Genomic DNA, 6,348 nt, shown 5'->3' with positions numbered 1-6,348 from the left:
GCAGATGGGCTGGAGACACCAATGGAGGAGGACAAGAGGGAGAACACACACACACACACACACACACACACACACACACACACTGTTCCACATGGAGGCAGATGCATTCAGGCAGCTACTGGACTTTACCTTTAGTGCCACAGCCAAACCGCGTGCACCCAAAATACAGTACATGTCTAAATATTTATGGACACCCTTCTAATGAGTGCATTCAGCTACTTTAAGTTGCACCCGTTGCTGATACTGATGTGCAAATGCACACACACACACACACACACACACACACACACACACACACACACAGCGTGCCTAGTCCCTGTAAAGGTAGAAGTACTGCCAATAGAATAGGACAACATAAGCATGACCCTACTGAGCTCCATGCTGCCTAATGCCAGGCGTGGGCTGGAGGGGTATAAAGCCCCCCAGCATTGAGGAGCTGTGGAGCAGTGGAACTGTTGATGGTGCTCTGGGTTGGGGTGGTGGTCATCATCCAACATTCCTGACCTCACTAATGCTCTTGTCGCTGAATGCAATCAAATCCTCACAGCAATGCTCCTACATAGACAGCCGCTATATTAGATATACCACAAATATTACACGGTATATATATTTCTATACTATACTATATTTAGTACATATACACTTAATATATGTAGTGTGTATATATATATATATATAGTAGTATATGTAATATTACAGCCATATATGAACTATATAAGTTACATGAAGCACTGTATACAATACTTTATATATATATACTGCACCCATATTAGATATACTATATATCAGATCTTACATTTATATATACTGCTTGCACTATATTACATTAGACTTTATATTAGAAAAACTACAAATATTACACGGTATATATATTTCTATACTATACTATATATAGTATATATATATATATATATATATATATATATATAGTGTAGCATATCTAATATACACTATATGGACAAAAGTATTAGGACACTTCATATATAAAGCCATATATTACCTATATAAGTTATATGAAGCACTGTATACAATACTTTATATATACACTACACCCATATTAGATACTATATATCTACTATATATCAGATCTTACATTTATATATACTGCATGCACTATATTACATTAGACACTATATTAGATATATTAGTTATATATGTTTTGATAGCAATCACGAGCAACCTGAGCCTGCACGCGCATTATCAGCAGTGCTGTGCTGCAGCAGTGAGCAACTTACAGTTACTTAAAGTTAAATAAAGAATGACTGATGTGCGCGAGGCTTTCATCACCAGCTAACACAGATCTTTAAACTAGTGTCTGATTAGAAACACCAACGCGGGGACAAAGTCCTCTCTCTCTCTCTCTCTCTCTCTCTCTCTCTCTCTCTCTCTCTCTCTCTCTCTCCCTCTCTCTCTCTCTCTCTCTCTCTCTCTCTGAGTATTGATCTGTTGGCATGAATAACGGCCTTCCTGTGTTTTTTTCTTTCAGCCAATCACTCTCTGCGTTTTGGAGCGCGCGAGAAAGCAACGCGACACACAAAAAAAAAGCAAATCAGACCCAATCAGCTTCGGGTTCCTCGGTCACTGCATTGGTCACAATTAAGGGTCGTCATCAGAGATCGATACAGAGGGACTAGTTCCAGTTTTTATGGAATTTACAGGCACACTTTTAAATACTGAAACTCTTAAACTGTCTCTTTAACGGGCTGGACAGGGGTTGTGAGGCAGGGGCTGGGCTCGCTGTTAGTCATCAGCTTTTATCAGCTGTTGTGCTTCATTATCTGGATTCGGAGATGTTTGTAAATTTGCTCTTTTGTGAGTATTTTTACCCCCATTTTAGTGCTTTAAAACTGAGAAAAATAAAGCTGAAGTGTAGCTGTAAGAGATGGTGCTCAGTTTCTTTTTAGTCATTAACTTTTATTTTCAGGTTTCTTTTCTGGATTCAGAAATTGATACAGAGTCACTAGTTTCACTGACTTTCATACATTTGCTCTTTTATGAGAATTTTACTCATAAAAGTGATTAAAAAACAAAATAAAACAGGAAAAAAGTACTGTTTGTGTATTTGTGAGAAAAAAGTCAAATTGTAAATTTGCTATTTTGTGAATATTTCACTTAAAAGGTGCTTAAAACTCTGAATTAAAATCCTGAAGTGTACATTTGAGTTTAATTTTAGTCATTACCTTTGATCTTTTCTGAGTTCAGAGCTTGAAACAGAGTATCGATACATTTGCACTTGTGTTAGTATTTTACTCTTTTAAGCTGCTTAAAAACCAAAAGTCCTGAAGTGCACTTGTGAGACGATTCAGAAATTGATACAGTGTCTAGCTTCACTTACGTTTATAATTTTGTTCTTTTATGAACAATTTTACCCATAAAAGTGCTTAAAAAAAACGGAACTGTATTTTAGTCAATAACATTCATCACCTGATTCTTTTCTCTAGGTTCCAGAACTGATACAGAGTCAGTAGTTTCACTGACTTTCATACATTTGCTCTTTTATGAGCATTTTACTCATAAAAGTGCTTAAAAAATTTAGTCATTAACATTTAATGGTGTTTATACTGCAAAAGTAGTATTTGTGTATTTGTGAGAAACAAAAGTCCCGAGTTACCTTTTAGTCATTACCTTTTATCACCTGATTCCTTTCCTGAGTTCAGAGCTCGATACAGAGTATCGATACATTTGCACTTGTGTTAGTATTTTACTCTTTTAGAGAAATACAGAGTGTCTAGTTTCACCTACGTTTATATTTTTGCTCTTTTATGAGCATTTTACCCTTAAAAGTGTTTAAAAAACAAAATGGGACTGTATTTTAGTCAATAACATTCAACACCTGACTCTTTTCTCTAGGTTCAGGAATTGATACAGAGTCACTGATTTAATTTTAAAATGGTAAATTTGCTATTTTGTGAATATTTCACTTAAAAGGTGCTTAAAACTCTGAATTAAAATACTGAAGTGTACATTTGAGAGAAGGTGCTCAGTTTAATTTTAGTCATTAACATTTAATGGTGTTTATACTGCAAAAGTACTATTTGTGTATTTGTGAGAAAAAAGGCATTAAAGAGTTACTTTTTAGTCATTACCTTTTAATCTTTCCTGAGTTCAGAGCTCGATACAGAGTGTTTGTTAGTATTTTACTCTGTTAAGCTGCAAAAAAGTCCTGAAGTGCACTTGTGAGAGAAGGTTACTTTTCAGGATTCAGAAATTGATACAGAGTGTCTAGTTTCACCTACGTTTATACTTTTGCTCTTTTATGAGCATTTTACCCTTAAAAGAATGTCCTGGTTCTCTTTCCCGGGTTTGAGTTGATGGTGTTGATGTGATGGTTTTCAGCTCCTGCAGCTGCTTTACTGTAGATCACTCCTCTCAATCCGAAGCTGCAGTGTTTTACTTTACTTTACACCAGAGCAGAAGATCCAGCCAGAGAAGAACAGAGTCTAACACACTGCAGATCCTGTGGATGGACTCAGAAGCTCCACAGCACCTCTAGAAGATACTCTAGAGCTTTTGCACTTGTACTTTATCTGACGGTCATTAGTTCTTGAGTTGATTTGTTTTAGAGCACTCGTCCTCATTTCACATTTTGTCCATCGAATAACCTAAAATGATGAAGAGCTTTTGAGGGACAATTGAATTAAAAACGTATAAATAAATTGGCTTTTTATGGAACAAGTCGTTGGTTAAAAACGTCCAGCTGCTCTGGATCAATGGAAGCAAATGAAGCTTTGAAAATGCGTCCAAATAATTTCCCAATTCCAAACCTTAATCTGTGTAACAGCAGCGTTGAGCAGATTGTGTTACTGCACTCTCTACTGCACAAAACCCAGAAACCCAGACAGAGCTTCTACCTCCTAACAGTGGAGCTCTTTCCTTCAGAGAAGCTCCAGATGAAGCCAGAGTGTGGTGAGGAGGACACCATCCTACACCATCAGAAGACTCTGTAACTGGAGGAACCTGGAGAGTTCTGGTACTGGATACAGGAGTCTGACCCACTCAAACCCAGAACAGCACCTGAAGACCAGTTTCTGAGGCTCACACGACCACACCTTGTAGCTCAGCAGCTTAACACTGGAGCAGGCCTCCGTTATAGCTGTGGGTGTCGTCACAATGATGCAGACGCGACAATCTCAGCTGGCCTCCAACATCTATAGATGTTGTTATCTGGGTGAATGCAGGTCATGATCTTAGGTGGACCATATTCAGTGTCAAGACAACATCTATTTCCAATCTCAACGTTTGATACAATTTACAGACCAGAACCCAACATCTGCTGAACTTTAGATGTTATGCTGTTTGTGTTAAGTAACCAAAATTCAAAGTTTGTTGGACGTTGAAGCTTGATGTCACCCCCAATGTTGTTTTTTGATTTCCAAAATTGTTGTTTTTTTGGGGGATATGTTACTTTGATATTCAAAATTTAACATCTGTACAATGTTTGGTTTTGGTTTCAACCTTATTTTCATTTCTAAATAAAAGTCTTTGTCCATCTAATGTTGGAGTTTGGTGTCAATCAAATGTTGGTTTTTGACAGATGTGACTTTGATTTCCATCTAATGTTTAACATCTTTTTAACGTTGGAGATTAATGTTGCAGTGTTGTTTTGTAAGTGATGTGTAACTTTGATTTCCAAAATTTAACATCTGTACAATGTTTGGTTTTGGTTTCAACCTTATTTTCATTTCTAAATAAAAGTCTTTGTCCATCTAATGTTGGAGAATGACGTCAACAAAATGTTGGTTTTTGACAGATGTGGCTTTGATTTCCATCTAATGTTTAACATCTTTTTAACGTTGGAGATTGATGTTACAGTGTTGTTGTTTTTTTTAAGGGATGTGTAACTTTGATTGGGTTTTGGTTTCGACCTGGTTTTCATTTTTTTCAAATAAAAGTCTTGTCCGTCTAATGTTGGAGTTTGGTGTAAAGCAAATGTTGGTTTTTGACAGGTGTGACTTTGATGTGATTTCCATCTAACGTTTAACATCTTTTTAACGTTGGAGATTGATGTTACAGTGTTGTTTTTTTAAAGGATGTGTGACTTTGATTTTCAATATTTCACGTCTGTATAATGTTTGGTTTTGACGCTGTCCCGAGTTAAATGTTCAACTAAAGTTCAAGCTCTATCCAACGTTAGAGTGCAACGTCTTTGCGACGTCAGGTGCCTGGAATTAAAGGCTCAGAACGATGCGGACTCACAATGACTTTGGTCACTGGATCAGGCTATGTGGTCACAACGACCGGTTCCGTTTCAAGACGTTCAAATGGCCATCATCATCATCATCATCATCATCATCATCATCACCATCATCCTCATCCTCACATAGGGACTGTGTCTTCTGCCGTCACAAAGGCACGCTCCGTTTCCAGAAGGCGTCCCCGCGCTCCAGGCTGCTCCTCCTCTGACAGCTGATCAAAAGGGGGTGAGGTGTGTGTGGGGTTGTGTGTGTGTGTGTGTGTGTATGTGTGTGTGTGTGTGTGTGTGTGTGTATGGAGGGGGGTAAATAGGTCACGCTTTTCAGACCGCTGTCCCCCTCGCGCTTAATTACAGGCCCTTTAAACAAAAGCAACATCTGCGCGAGCTCCAAACGAACCGGCCGCCCAGCGCGAGGTGCCACGAGCCCACGCGGTTACAAGCCCGGGGAGACTCCTGCAGCGCGTGCACCGTCCTGGGAGCAGTAAAGAGCAACTGGCTCAGCTACAATGAAGCGCGCGCTCGTGTTAGCGCCTGCTAATGCACGGACGTTCCGAGACGCTTGCATGCGAACGCTGTGTAGATCCGGGTACTGTGGGATGTCAGGTCCAATGCCTCCCAATGCAATTGAAGTTTGAGATTTAATGAGCTTGTTTACAGTATCATTTTTTTTTTATTAATAAAAAGATACATATGTTAAATTAAATATATGCTAATTATATTATTTGATGTATCCATATCACTTTTGGTAGGGTGGACTGTACAGTATACAGCAAGATACAAAGTATCAACCTGGAAGATCAATTAAGTTCAATTAACTACGTCACTAATTGGTCGAATTTGCATATCAACTCATTTAATTGCTTCCACAAGCATGGCATGATGGATAGAACCATAAAACTATTAGCAGGCTTATGCTCTCGTTACAATTATAATAAATACAAAGGCTGTGTTTTTGTTTGTTTTATGGGCAATTTTTAAAATTGCGGCATATTTAAATATTAAAATGAGCAATTAAATGAAATGAAAACGTTACAATTAAAACTGAAACAGTTTCTGAGTTTTAAATTCCAGATGTAGAAATTGCACCAATTTTGTTTTTATTTCCACCCGTTTTCCGGCAAGCCCCGCCCTCCGGTACAGAGAATGGCCAGAAG

Source organism: Salminus brasiliensis, chromosome 18 (assembly GCF_030463535.1).
Source record: "Salminus brasiliensis chromosome 18, fSalBra1.hap2, whole genome shotgun sequence".
NCBI classification, from domain to species: domain Eukaryota; kingdom Metazoa; phylum Chordata; class Actinopteri; order Characiformes; family Bryconidae; genus Salminus; species Salminus brasiliensis.
Note: the sequence above shows the minus strand (reverse complement) of the source record.